The following is a 14,345-nucleotide window of genomic DNA, read 5'->3' as shown; positions in this document are numbered from 1 at the left end:
CCTCTTCCTCTCGGCCAAGGAGACACGGCCGTGTGGAGTCACACGGTCATGCATCTCTGCTTGGCTCCAGGTCATGTCCTACCAGTCGAAACAAGTTAGAGTAGATCTATGGACTGAGTAGTATATAATGTGTAAGAATGCCAAAATTTTAGTATGAAAAGAGTAACGGCTGCCCTGTAAGGTAAGGTTAGAAGGTCGGGCGTTACATTTTGGTATCAGAGCCAGGGTCCACCCTTCCGTCACACACACATCAAGCATTGGTCCTGCAACTTCCAAGTAAGAAAGTACCTTCTCACAACTTTTATGCATTTAATTCTGTCATGATTAGTAAAGAACTGTTGTTAAAATTAAGCATGCTTATACATAAAAGTGCTAATAAGTGCTATTGATAGCAAGTAAGAATAAGAGAATGTTAGACATGAAAGTGTTAATAATAGCAAGTAAGAATGATGATGGGCTGATGTATTGTCTCACTGGTTGGTTTATGAATATGTAGATGGCTAGAGGATGGTCGGTTAGACAGCCAAGAGTTAATGAACCCCAATCGGAGACGAATGAGTCTGCACCACCGACCAATCTTTTAGAAGTAGTAACTCAGTTGCAGAGGCAATTGGCAGAACATCAGCAAGTTATAGCCACCCTGACTGCTAACCAGCGAGCTCCTCCCATAGTCCCACTAGAAGCTAATGTGGTGGTACCAATTGCGGCCGAGGTCCCATCAGTTACACCTGCAGCCTCGGCAAGGGTAGTGAGGCAGGAAGCATACCTTATTTAGTGGCAGAAACTGAAACCAGAGAACTTCTCTGGCACCAACGAACCATGGGATGCTCAAGCATGGTTCAAAACCCTAGAAAGTATAATGGAGTTGCTGGATTGGCCAGAAGTAGAAAAGATAAAGTGTGATTCCTTCTGCCTCACTGGTGATGCAAGAATGTGGTGGGAACGGGTCAAGGCGAAAATAATAGTGTATCAAATGACCTGGTCTAACTTCGAGACTGAGTTCTTCAAAGAGTTCTTTCATATGCGAGTCACGAACAAGCATTACGATGAATTCACATAATTCCGACAAGGAAGTTTATCAGTTGATGAAGCCGTGAAGAAATTCAATAGGCTGGCTCGCCTATGCCCCGAACTGGTCAGCACAGAATGAGAAAGGGTAAGGCTAATGCTCAAGATGTTGAGGTCAGATATAGCTCTGAATGTAGTCCATGGAATAAATAGACCGCAGACTGCAGAAGAGCTGATTAGTAGTGCCCTGATCACGAAGCATTACCTGAACAACATCAAGCAACAGAAGCCAGTACTGATTGAGAATAAAACTCAAGGGAGTTCTGGCACTCAAAAACCCTAGGGCCAAGGTTCAACCTGGAAGGGGAGCTCCAAGAGAAAGCAGTGGAGTAATAAAAAGGGAGGATCCGTAAGCAAGCAATCTAAGTATGTTACATGTCTCACGTGTGGAAAGATGTATCGTAGAATCTGTCACAAGGGCACTAGTGACTGTTATATGTGTGTGGTCAATAGGGGCATATGACCATGTATTGCCCAACCAAGAGCAACCTACCTCCAGCACACCCTATTCAGTATGGAGGCAAACAGGCACAGTTACACCAGATGTAGGCCACGTTGGAGGGTCCTCATATTAGCCAAGGCAGACTGGAGGCCCCATCGAGTTCTACAAATGCGCGAGTTTTCTCCCTTACCAGAGAGGAGGTAGCAAACGCCTCTACTGTTATCACAGGTCAGATACACATTTTTAGTCATTATGCAACTGTGTTATTTGATACCGGGGCAACCCTTTCGTTTGTCTCTATAGTATTTGCTAAAAGAATAAGTATACCCCCGGAGGTCCTAAGAGGACAATTCTTAACGACACTACCCTTGGGAGAGATAATGACATCTACGCACTGGCCACGTGCTGTGCCAGTCAAAATTTCAGACAGAGAACTATACAGTGATCTGATAATACTGAACATGTCTGATTATGATGCTATTTTTGGGATGGACTTTCTGAGCAAGTATGGTGCGTCCATCGAGTGTCATAAGAGAAGAGTCTTATTTCAACCCGAGGCAGAGTCTAAGTTTGAGTTCATCGGAGAATCAAGGAAGAGAACTCAGAAATTCTTATCGGCCATGAAAGCTCAAAAATTGTTAGCCAATGGATGTGCTAGGTTTCTAGCTCATGTGGTTAATACCCAGCAAGAAAGAGATCAAAAGTTAGAGGAAGTTAGAGTCGTATGTGACTATCCAGAAGTGTTTTCGGATGAGTTGCCAGGCTTAGCTCGAGATAGGGAAATTGAATTTGAGATTGAACTCATCCCTGGTACCCATCCAATCTCAAAGGCACCCTACCGCATGACTCCGACAGAATTGAAAGAACTTCAGGGATAGTTACAGGAGCTACTCGAAAAGGGTTTTATTCACCCTAGTCACTCACCATGGGGACCTCCGGTGTTGTTTGTAAAGAAGAAGGACGGGTCCATGCGAATGTGTGTGGACTACCGAGCACTGAACAAAGTAACAATCAAGAATAGGTATCCCCTGTCGAGAATTGATGATCTATTTGATCAGTTAAAGGGAGCTACAATCTTTTCCAAGATAGAATTGTGGTCCGGATATCATCAAGTGAAAGTGAAAGAAGATGATGTACCGAAGATGACATTCCGAACGAGGTATGGGCACTACGAGTTTGTAGTTATGCCTTTTGGAGTGGTGAACGCTCCCGCTACGTTTATGGATATGATGAATAGAGTATTCAAAACATATTTGGACAAGTTCGTAATCGTCTTCATAGACGATATCCCTATATACTCCAGAACCCAGGAAGAACATGTTGAACATCTGAGGATAGTATTATAGATTCTTCAGCAGAGCTAGTTGTACGCAAAGTTCTCCAAGTGCGAGTTCTGGCTTGATCAAGTGTCCTTCTTAGGTCACATTATTTCCAAAGATGGGGTCATGGTGGACCCAACAAAAATAGAAGTTGTGACTAATTGGAATAGACCCAAGAATGTTAGTGAAATCAGGAGTTTCCTTGGGTTAGCAGGCTACTACAGGAAATTTGTAGAGAACTTCTCAAGGATCACTTCCCCATTGACAGATATTACCAGAAAGAACAGAAAATTTGAGTGGACAGAGGATTGTGAGAAGGGTTTCATTGAACTGAAAAGGAGACTGACCAGTGCTCTAATCCAGACTCTTCTAGAGAATAACAAAAGCTTCGATATTTATAGCGATGCTTCTAAATTGGGGCTCGAGGTTGTACTGATGCAGAATGGCAAAGTCATTGCCTATGCCTCGAGATAACTCAAGGATTATGAGAAGAACTATCCTACTCATGACCTTGAGTTTGCAACAGTAGTCTTCGCTCTCAAAATTTGAAGGCATTACTTATACGGAGCTCAGTGCAAGATTTACACCGATCACCAGAGTCTTAGGTATTTCTTCACTCAGAAAGACCTGAACATGAGACAACGGAGATGGTTGGAGCTGGTCAAAGACTATGACTGTGAAATCCTCTATCATCCGGGGAAAGCGAACAAAGTGACAGATGTACTAAGTAGGAAATCTTGTGCAACGTTATTGTCTATATCTGCTATGTCTCATCCCCTACAGAAAAAATAGTAAATTTTGGTCTTGAAATTATTACTGGACAGCTCTCTAATTTGACACTAGTGTCAACCCTACTCGACGACATACAAAAAGGATAAGATGAAGATCCTAATATTCATAAGATCAAGTAAGGAATACAGGAAGGAGAAAATGGGGAGTTCCGAGTATCAAACTGTGGGATACTATATTATGTTGATCGCCTCTATATCCCTAATCAAGAAGAACTACGACAGAAAATTCTAGATGAAGGCCATGGAACACCCTACGCTATGCATCCTGGTTCCACCAAGATGTATTAGGATTTAAAGGAACGCTTCTGGTGGTCTGGAATAAAAAGAGATATTGTAAGATATGTCAGTACCTGCCTGACATGCCAACGGGTTAAAGAAGAACATCAGAGACCGGACGGAGTTCTACAGCCTATCCAGATTTCATAGTGGAAGTGGGAGGATATATCTATGGACTTCATAGTAGGACTACCCAGAACCACGAATGGTTATGATGCTATCTGGGTAATAGTGGACAGATTGACCAGGTCTGTTCATTTTCTAGCTATCAGAACATCCTACTCTATTGAACAGCTAGTGCAAATGTATGTTAAAGAGGTTATCAGATTGCATGGAGTTCCCAAAACCATAATTTCTGATAGAGTTGGTCGTTTTACTTCACACTTCTAGGAGTGTGTTCAGAGAGCTCTTGGCACTAAGCTACGGTTTAGCACAGCATTTCATCCTCAAATTGATGGGCAAACAGAATGAGTAAATCAAGTTCTGGAGGATATGTTATGGGCTTGTGCCTTAGATTTCAAAGGGAGTTGGTGTCGATGTCTATGCTTAGTAGAATTCGATATAATAATAGCTATCAAGCTACTATTGGAATGATACCCTACGAAGCTTTATATGGGAGGAGATGTAGATCTCCTATCTGCTGGTATGAAGGTGGTGAAAAGAAAGAAATGAGACTCCAGATAGATCTTATCGAGGACACCACCAAAGCCATTCAGAGCATCCGCCAGAGAATAGAAACTGCTTAGAGGTGGAAGAAGAGCTATGCGGATGTGCGTCGTAGACCACTGAAATTTGAGGTTAGGGACTCAGTGTTCCTCAAAGTAGCTCCTATGAAAGGAGTGATGAGGTTTGGAAAGAAAGGAAAGTTGAGTCCACGTTATGTGGGGCCATACCTGATTACCCGAAGGGTTGGCAAGGTAGCTTATGAGATGGAACTACCTCAGGAGATGTCGACTATCCATAATGTATTCCATGTCTCAATGCTGAAGAAGCATGTTTCCAATGCAAACCAAGTGATTGAGTCACAGTCGGTATAAGTTCAAGAGGATCTCAGTTATGAAAATCGACCTATACAGATAATGGATCGAGAAGTTAAGAAGATGAGGAACAAAGAGATACCGTTAGTGAAAGTACTATGGCAAAGTCAACAGTATGAAGAGGCAACATGGGAACGCAAGGATGATATGAGATGGAAGTATCTACACTTGTTTTAAGTTCGAGGACGAACTTTTTATAAGGTATGGGGATTGTAACACCCGTAAATTTCCTTTCCTCCAAAAAGAGCAAAAAGAAATAGAAGAAGAGAAGAGAAATAAAAATATGTGTATAAATGACCCGGGTTGGGATTTGAACCCTAGACCTTTGATTTAAGATTGGTTTAAGTAGTCATTAGGTGGTGATAAAGCATCACATTAAAAATAGAAAACTATTCATTATATGTAGATTATATGTGGAGAGATGCTTCAACTTCCACTTAGTATAAAAGGGAATGGAAGAAATGAAAACCTAGCTTTTCATCTTCTTCTTCTTCTCCTATCTAGCCGAATCCTCCCTTTTCCCTTGGTGGTTTCAGCCAAGATCTAAGACTAGGGTTTCCAAATATCTAAGTTCTTCAAGGGAAGGACCTAAGAGGAGAGTTTTCACAAGGATTCTTACACACGTGAAAGGCATCTTGGAGATCAAGGCATACAAGAGAGGGTTAATCTTCCCTACACCTTATAATAGTAAGATCTAGCGAAATGATGTAAGTACTACTCACCTACAGTATAAGTTGCTTCGATTATGCATGTATGAACCTCTTTGTTGTAGGTTGGTATGGTTGTATGCATGATTAAAAAATATGCATGTTAAAGAAGATATAAGCCATGATATGTAAAATGCCCTCTAAAATTTTGGGACTAAGAGCATGTTTAGAGTGTCTTGAATTGCTTCCCATTTAGTATTGGGCCTAAGAAGCGTATTCAAGTGCCCTAAAGTGCTTCCCTATAAGTGTGAGGGGATTATGCACACATAAGGTGTTTATTTAAATGACAAACAAGTGCAAGTATAAGAAAACGATATTTAAAAGAAAGTATTTTATTTTGAAATGACATATACTGGATACAAGGTCAATGGGTGGGCTCCTAGATCGTCCCTACGCCCCTAGATCGCCTAGTAATACCTTGATAGGTTCGGGATTAGCTACTCGGGTCTTATTAAGGATGCGTACAAAGTTGTACAATATCGGCCCCAAGCAAATTATTACTATTTTCACTAGTTATGTAATATAAAGTTTTCAGACTTCATTGATGTCTTAGTAGAAGTTTTCCTAAGGTTGAGAACCTGAGTTATAAGTGCAGCATTGATGAACTCATAATATGCTAAGATTTCTATTTTCATTACATTACTAGCATTTTTTTTAGTTGATGTTTGCATGATAAACTTGTTTAAAAATATATGTCATGCATATATTTCTGAATTATGTGTTTTAGCGTGAATTACTATCAAGTGCATGTTTGTGTTTTCCATAAGCAATTTAAAAAGCATGTTCCATTGTTGTGTTTTCATAAGTAGTATTTGAAAAGCCTATTCTTGTTTTAATGCTTGTTTTGTGAGTAGATGGTACTTATTAAACACTCACTTATAGATTTACATTTCCTTATACTATAGATAAAGGGTAAGGAAAGCTCGAGTAGGAGGAAGCAGCAGGAGCAGTAGTTTTTGTGTGTGTGTGACGGAACAGTGGAAGGAGAGCGGGAACTTGCTATTGTATGGAACATATCAGAACTTAGTGTTAAAGTAATTTCTTCTTTTCGCTCTATATGAAATACTATCACTATTTGCCAAGGATGAAGTTGTTAGCTTGACAGCATAAGAGTGCGAAGAGGAGAGCTCTAGGGTCCCCCAAAAAGGGGAGAACAAATCCTTTTGTAGAGGGGGCGGGTGACCCCCACACGGCCCGTGCCACGACAGTGTGGATTCGCACAGGCCCCTACTTCCTTCTCTCATCTAAGGTGACACGACCGTGTAGATTCACACGGCCGTGCACCTCTTCCTCTCGGCCAAGGGGGCACGGCCGTGTGGATTCACACGGTCGTGCTCCTCTTCCTCTCATCCAAGGGGACACTAACGTGTGGATTCACATGGTCATGCCCCTCTTTCTCTCGGCCAAGGGGGCACGGTCGTGTGGAGTCACACGGTCGTGCTCCTCTTCCTCTCGGCCAAGGAGACACGGCCGTGTGGAGTCACACGACCATGCATCTCTGCTTGGCTCCAGGTCATGTCCTACCAGTCGAAACAAGTTAGAGTAGATCTATAAACTGGGCAGTACATAATGTGTAAGCATGCCAAAATTTTAGATATGAAAAGAGTAACGTCTGCCCTGTAAGGTAAGGTTAGAAGGTTGGGTGTTACATTCGACTACCTTGTTCTTCCTTCACCCTGAACCAATAAGTCCTTTGGATTCTTAGCTATTTTTCTTCCCTCCCCCCATGACACAAGAATCTGTTTCCCCATGGTATACTTATACGTGTTTCGACTTCGATAATGTAGACCGATAGAGAAGTCACTTGCAATGTGAAATCCCTATTGACCACCGAATTCATCTTCCATCTTCCCAAGCTCATCCTCATCCTCCTCCTGACGATTGTGTCACCTTCTTTAAGGATCAACTAAAAGTAGGTTTACACTTTCTGATTCCCCATTTCTTTTTGGACCTAAGTCTTTATTTTAATATCCCTCTCTCATAGTTCACCCCAAATACTTTTTGCAGTATGTGCAAGATGTTCATCTTATTTCGTCTGTATAACATCCCCTCTACTTCTCACAATTTCCACCTGTCCTTGTACCCTAAATGATATGATCTGAGGGTCTTTTTGTTTCAATCTCATCCTAAGAGAGTGTTCTTCAAGGACCTGCCTTCTTTTAATAAAGGATGGAAGGATTACTTCTTTTTATTGAATTTCTTGAGCCAACTTCTTGGCTGACTGAGTGGTGGTCTAACCTTCCCCCGCTTCCAAACATTGGTAATTTTAAGGTCAACCTAGCCCTCATCTCCTATTGAATGAAACTAGTTGGCATTCAGTTCAAGGCCCCAAAAGTGTTGCACAAGGGCCTACTTTACTTGTTCAGGCTAAGTCTCGTCTGAACCAAGCTTCCTTGTTCTTTCGGTAAGTTTTATTACCTCACCCATTACGTTACAACTAACTAAAGTCTCTTTTATTTTATACAGTGGAGGACTTTTTGAGGCGGTGGCCTTTGAGCGTGTCCAACTAGATGAGGATATATTGTTACAAAAAGAGCAGGAGCTTCACACATAGTAGGGCTAGCAATTAGCTAGTCCTTCTAGCCAAGCGTCCGATAGTCGTGCGATCGAACCCAGTGGGAGGGCCATGCAAGAAGAGGTACCGACCAACACTCTCCTAGTATCTGAGGAGTCTCCTGAGGTGGAGGTTCTCCTATAAAGACGCAAGAAGCATCACCTCGTCCTCTTTGCTCGAACTTCTGAGTGGCGTGCGTCTCCTATTCTCGTGTCTCCACCTCACCCTACTCCCACTAGAGAAAAAACCCGAGCCCAATCATCTAAGTGGACTTTGTCTGCTCATCCATTTGCTTCCAACCTCCCCCCTAGAAGTCCAATCTAAGATGTCACTTCCCAGCCGATCGACTCTTTGATTGGTGTATCTTCTTTTCCTCCTGATCTGCATGTCATTCCTATAGAGGAGGCTCCCCCTTCCTTTACCCCTGACCAAGAGTCCAAAAGACTCTACAAATTCTCTACCATATATGATTTACCTTCTATCCCTCCTCACCTTCTGCTCCCTTGGCCAGTAGTTGTATACTTTTAATGGGCCAATTGATGGAGGTGTGAGAGTCCACAATGGATAGACTGGGTGATCTGGCACCGACAAGTATGATGGATGAGTATTCTTATAACTTGACTTCAGTAAATTTTTTTGAACATTGTTTTCCCTTCTATATGCCCTGAGGAAATGCTCATTTTGCAGCAATGGTCATTTGGGATGGGCAAATTGCAAAAATTCACAACCTTATCCCAAGAAAATAAAGTTTTGAAGAAATGCCTGTCCGAGGTGGATGCCCTTGGAGTCCCCGTCTGCCTGCCCTCAGAGAACCAAGCTTAACTTGATTGATTGAGTCAATTAGAAAAGAAACTCCAAGAGGTTTGAGCAACAAGCCAATCTGACTTAGAGCGAGCATATAAATAGGAGGTTATCTTGAAGACTACCGAAGATAGGCTTCGCTCAGAGATCACTTGTTGAACAAATATATTAGATGAGATGAACGAGAGGTCTGCAGAGGTCCAACACCTCTCCAGTCAACTAGAAGAATCCAAAGATGCACATGTTGTGAAGCTGGCCACCCAAATTCAATTAGTAGTTAAACGACAACAAAAATTGAATGCTCAGTAACTGAGCTGAAATTGGTCCAGGCAAATCTAGAGGCTGATTAGAGCATCCTGACCACAGCTAAATATGAAGCGAGGAGACTCTCCACTGAATTAACAATGGTCCGTATGGAACTCGCAGCTTATCAGGTGGGAGAGGACGAGTGATTTGAAGCGATGAAGGCCACCCTCTACAAATCAAGAGACTTTGTTGAGCCCATCGTCAACTCTATATACACCGCTCTTCTTCATGAAGGTGAGGGCGCAGTCAACCAATTGAGAGAGGGAGGATACCTGGCTTTGGATCCTTCGACTTTCTTTCTTGATAGTCAGATATTACTTAAGGAGCGTCCGCCCGGCTTATTTCCTAGCTTAAAGTGATTCCTTGAATTATTCCTATGAATAGCAGAACTTGGTAGTTTGATTTTCATGTAATGAAAGACTTTTTTTTCCTTAATGTTTTTCCAGCTCATGCTAGGCTATTTTACTTTTTTATTTCTAACTTCCTGCATCAATTGCTTTGAGGATCCTACATTCACTATGTGAGCAAGCTTGTTTATCTGACCAGGCTTTTACCCGGTCAGGTACATCCTTCTATTCGAGCATATAGTAGAACAAGTAAATAAGAACTTGACCAAGTTTTTTCCTCGTCAAGTACAAACTTCAGTTCAAACATATAATAGAATGCATGAAAAAGAACTCGACCAAGTTTTTTCCAGATTGGGTACAAACTTTCGTTCGGGCATAGAATATAACGCACGAAAAAGAACTCAACCAGGTTTTTGTCAGGTCAGGTACAAACTTCCATTCTGGCATATCATAGAATGCGCGAATAAAAGCAGAGTCTTTGAGGGGTGCGATATCAGATCTGCTATACGATAAGGCTGACTGACCTCTTTGTTGATCGAGTTATCAATAGAGTACCTTAAGTGAAGTCATGGAGAATCTATCTCTACTTATGATCAGTCAGTGCTTTTTAGTGCTAATTAGTCATTAACAAAGGGTTATTCATCTTACTATAGGCACTAACTTTTTACGATAATGATTTACTTGTCATTCCGTCATAAATGTGCATACCTTATTAGTGACATGTGTTTGCCAACTTTACTCTTCTGACATAACCACCAACACACAATTTTCCAGGCATACAACACTTCACCTCCTAATATAGTGACCCTGGTCATTAACCCACTTCTTTGTTCCTACGATCCCACGATTCATATTAAAAGGGGCATCTAAAGGGTTTTCTCAAAAGCTCTTTAAAACCCCTAAAACCCTTTGTCTTCATTATCTTCCTCCTCCCCAAGCTTTTCGACTTTCACGAACTCTAGTGATCCAGTTATTTTCCCGTTCTTCCCCTTTCATGCCACTATTCTAATCTCTATATTAGTTCTCCTGATGGCTACCTCTGGTCCAACTTATACATCCCTAGCCTCCCAATTTCTTAATATAGACCTTGATGATATCTGTTAGAATTATAACATCCCTTCTTCCCTGCATATCATGGTGCCCATGGTGCAAGCACGTTCTCACCTTCCTCCTCCACACTACATGACTTTTTTCAAAGAATAAATGCAAGCAAGCTTGAGGTTCCCCATTCCTCCCTTTCTCATCGAAGTGAGCTAGTATTTTTGCATTCCCTCCAACAACTAACCCCCAATGACATTAGTCTACTGTGTGGGAATTTATCGTTTTCTGTCTATTCAAGCCCCCTCTTTCACCCCATTTATTTCACTATTTCTTCTATCCTCAACAAGTGGTTGAAAGTGTTTTTCGCTTTACCACCAGACTGAAACTTAGTCTTTTTGAAACTTGGTCTTTTTGAGGCGGGGACTAGAAGAATAAATATTTATTTATTCATCTTCTCACACCCATGTCCTGACCACACTCTTGGCAATACAGCCTTCTGTCCACACCGGCTTTGAGGAATCTTGATAGAGAGTCATCCTTTAGTAGAGCCATATCCAAATTAATTGAATTGAAATTTGATATCTCAGTGCTACTTCAAGAGGAGCTATTATATATGTTCGGCTTGAGTCCTGCGAAGTTCACACTAACTTTCTCCTTTGGTAAGAACTGTATCCTTTCTTCTACTTGGTTTTGGGTAATACTTACTCCCTCAATTATGTTTAATAAACATCATGGGTACAACTAAAACTATTTCTAGAGCTTTCATTTTTAATAGAGCTCGGGTGAATAGAGACACCTTGAATCGACTAGGTGAGGAGCTTTGGAAAAAGCGTGAAGCCGAGTTAGCCTCTCTGTCTTCAAATCTCCCTTTACTAGTAGCAACCTCTTTTAGGTTAAGTGACTCAGATGTCCCGCTCGCTAAAAGGTGCCGCCCTGGTGCTTTGATCTTGTCTGAATGACCAGTCCCCAAGCGACCCATAGCCGAGCTCCTGATTTCTTCCGCTTAGGGAAAGGAACCTTTAGTTATGGTTCGCTCTCCGACCCGACCCACTACTCATGAGCCGACTGGTTCATCCCCTCAGCTTCTATCCACCCGACAACGAAGGATGACCATCCCAATCCATCATCCTTCCAATCACCCTCCTCGTTAACTAATTCCAATCAGGGTGTTTCTGTAAGGCCGAGCTCTCCTGCAGACCTAGAACCCCCATTTCAATACAGTTTAGGCCTACTATCACAATAGGGAAAGGCCTCAGTTCCTCCTTCCTATGGGGTGTTAAAGCTACGAGGTCCTTTGGCGGAGGCCTCTGTGAGTGCAAGGAATCGCTTGAGGGGTCTTTTGAATTATGATCGTGCTGATGAGCATGCTCGAGCTACCACCTAGGTAAGTATGTTGTTTCTCTACTACTTTTAACCACCAAACTTTCTTGAATAACACCCCTCCATGCCACCTATTTTCAGTTTTATGCTGCAAGATTAGACTTGAGCCACTTGGTGATAGACCTAGAGAGAGATAATAAAATCATAAAAGAGTGCATCTAGGAATTGGAGCTTTTAGCCCCTAACCCGAGCGAGGAGATAGTCAGCTTACAAAAGGAGGTAGAGTATTAGGTAAGGTTGCTAGTCAGCCTAAGGTAGACTTTACAAGAGTCTCAATAGCTAGGTAAATTTGAAGAAGCAAAAAATAGGAGATTCGCACACCTGTTGAACACCAATGAGTCCAAACTTCAAGCGGAGGTAGCCCTAATGGCAAAAGCCTTATCAGACCTAGTCTAGAAAACCACCTAGTTGGAAGAATTGAGACTTTCCCATACCTCGGAATCAACTGAGTGACTCAAAGAATTATCCTCCAAGGACACACTGATCTTGTTAGATCGTGAAGAATCGATAGAAGGGGGCAAGAATATCGATAAAATTTTTTGTAAATAGTACGCACAGCGGAAAAAGAATAAGCAAGAAAAGAGCAAGGCTAACACAAGTTCTTTTACTTGGTTCGGAGCCTTTGGCGACTCCTACTCCAAGGCCCGCACACAAGGGTGCTTTCGATGGGCAATCCACTAGCAATTCAAATAAGTTTTTACAAATTGAAAGTATAGGAAATGCTAAAAGAAATGAAGTACCGACAATAATAAAAATAAACGAAAGAACGCGTTGTCGGAGAAGCTTCAACATCGCAGGAGCACAGGAGAGCAGTTCTTCAGTTTTTGAGTTCATTCTTTAGCTCCAGCCTTGACCCTCCTTATATAGGAGGTTTGGGGCTCCCTCAGCCCTTTGGGGCACCTTGAAGTGGCGTAGCCGAGCCAACCAGCGAACTCCACGTGGCACAGCGACGTTGGGATGAAATTTTGCCTTCGCCCGCTCGGACCTATTCCGGGCGCCCGGACCCAAGTTTTCTAGCAGACTCCTTCCTGGAAGAAAAATATTAGTCCGAAGTAATTGTACCCTGCAACACAGATTGTTAGTATAGTTTTATAGATAAGCAAAATAGTCATTAGATTCCGTCTCTCCGAGACCGAAATCTAGTCAAGATCTCGACTTAGAGTTCCAAAATGGTTCTAAGTCGGATCGGCGCCTAAGTTCCCTTCCCGGGAACGCGTCCTCATGGTCACTCTCCTCCAGTGACTTACCTCAACTTACCTGTTAGACGTCCGGTCAGCCCTTCGACCCATCTGGACTTCGTGCCAGCTATCCGGTCAGCCCGTCGACCTAACTGGGTTTCGTGACAAACGTCTGATTAGCCCATCGACCCGTTTGGACTTCATGCCAGCTATTCGATCGGCCTGTTGACCTAGTTGGGCTTCATACCAGACATTCGGTCAGCCCGTCGATCTGCCTGGACTTCTCCTGCACACTCGGTCAGAGTGTTAGATCAACAACAAACTAACTTAACCTATTTTGGCATTTATCAAAACCTGGGTTAGACCGTTAGTGCTAACCGCACCAACAGATCTTAGAATAGCAACATAACCTAGACACGCAAAAAGCTCGACTAGAATCATTGCAAATCAAACTAGATACTATTAAATTTGAGATGTTGTTTTACTAGGCCAAAGAGGATGAGTGCTTCGAGATTAGACAAAAGTCCTACCTCGAATCTCGAAAATTCAGCATGATTTTTGGGGATTGGATCACAAGGATCCTTATTCTAGGGGCAGAAGGGGTGGTCTAACAACTGAGTGAGAGAGGCTACCTCTTGGCGAAACCTCATAGGAGATTCCTATATTTGAATAGGAAGTATATATATATATAGCATGTAATCACTAAAGCACTTGGAATTTGAATACTAAACTTGCTCTGGTTATCAAATCATACCTACCTTTTTGCGTATAACTATGGCCTTCGTAACACCCTTCCTGTGGAATGGAATCTGAATTAACCCCGTAAAGAACTATATAAGGGGCCCTATAACATGGAAATTCAGAGATCAGATATAGCTAGGTTAAATGATAGTCCAAGTGAGATGTTTCATCGGATGGGATCATTAAGCCATTACTGGGTGAAAGAATTACTCCGGCCGGGCTTAGAATTCAATATTAGCTAGGTGGGTCACCTCGCTGATAAGCTTATCCACTGATAAAGATAAGCTGGTCGAAATGGATCCTCTCTCTCAAGTGACATAACTTGGCTAAGCGAGAAATTAACCCGAGAGAAATATA

This window comes from Zingiber officinale, chromosome 10A (assembly GCF_018446385.1).
Source record: "Zingiber officinale cultivar Zhangliang chromosome 10A, Zo_v1.1, whole genome shotgun sequence".
NCBI lineage: Eukaryota > Viridiplantae > Streptophyta > Magnoliopsida > Zingiberales > Zingiberaceae > Zingiber > Zingiber officinale.
Note: the sequence above shows the minus strand (reverse complement) of the source record.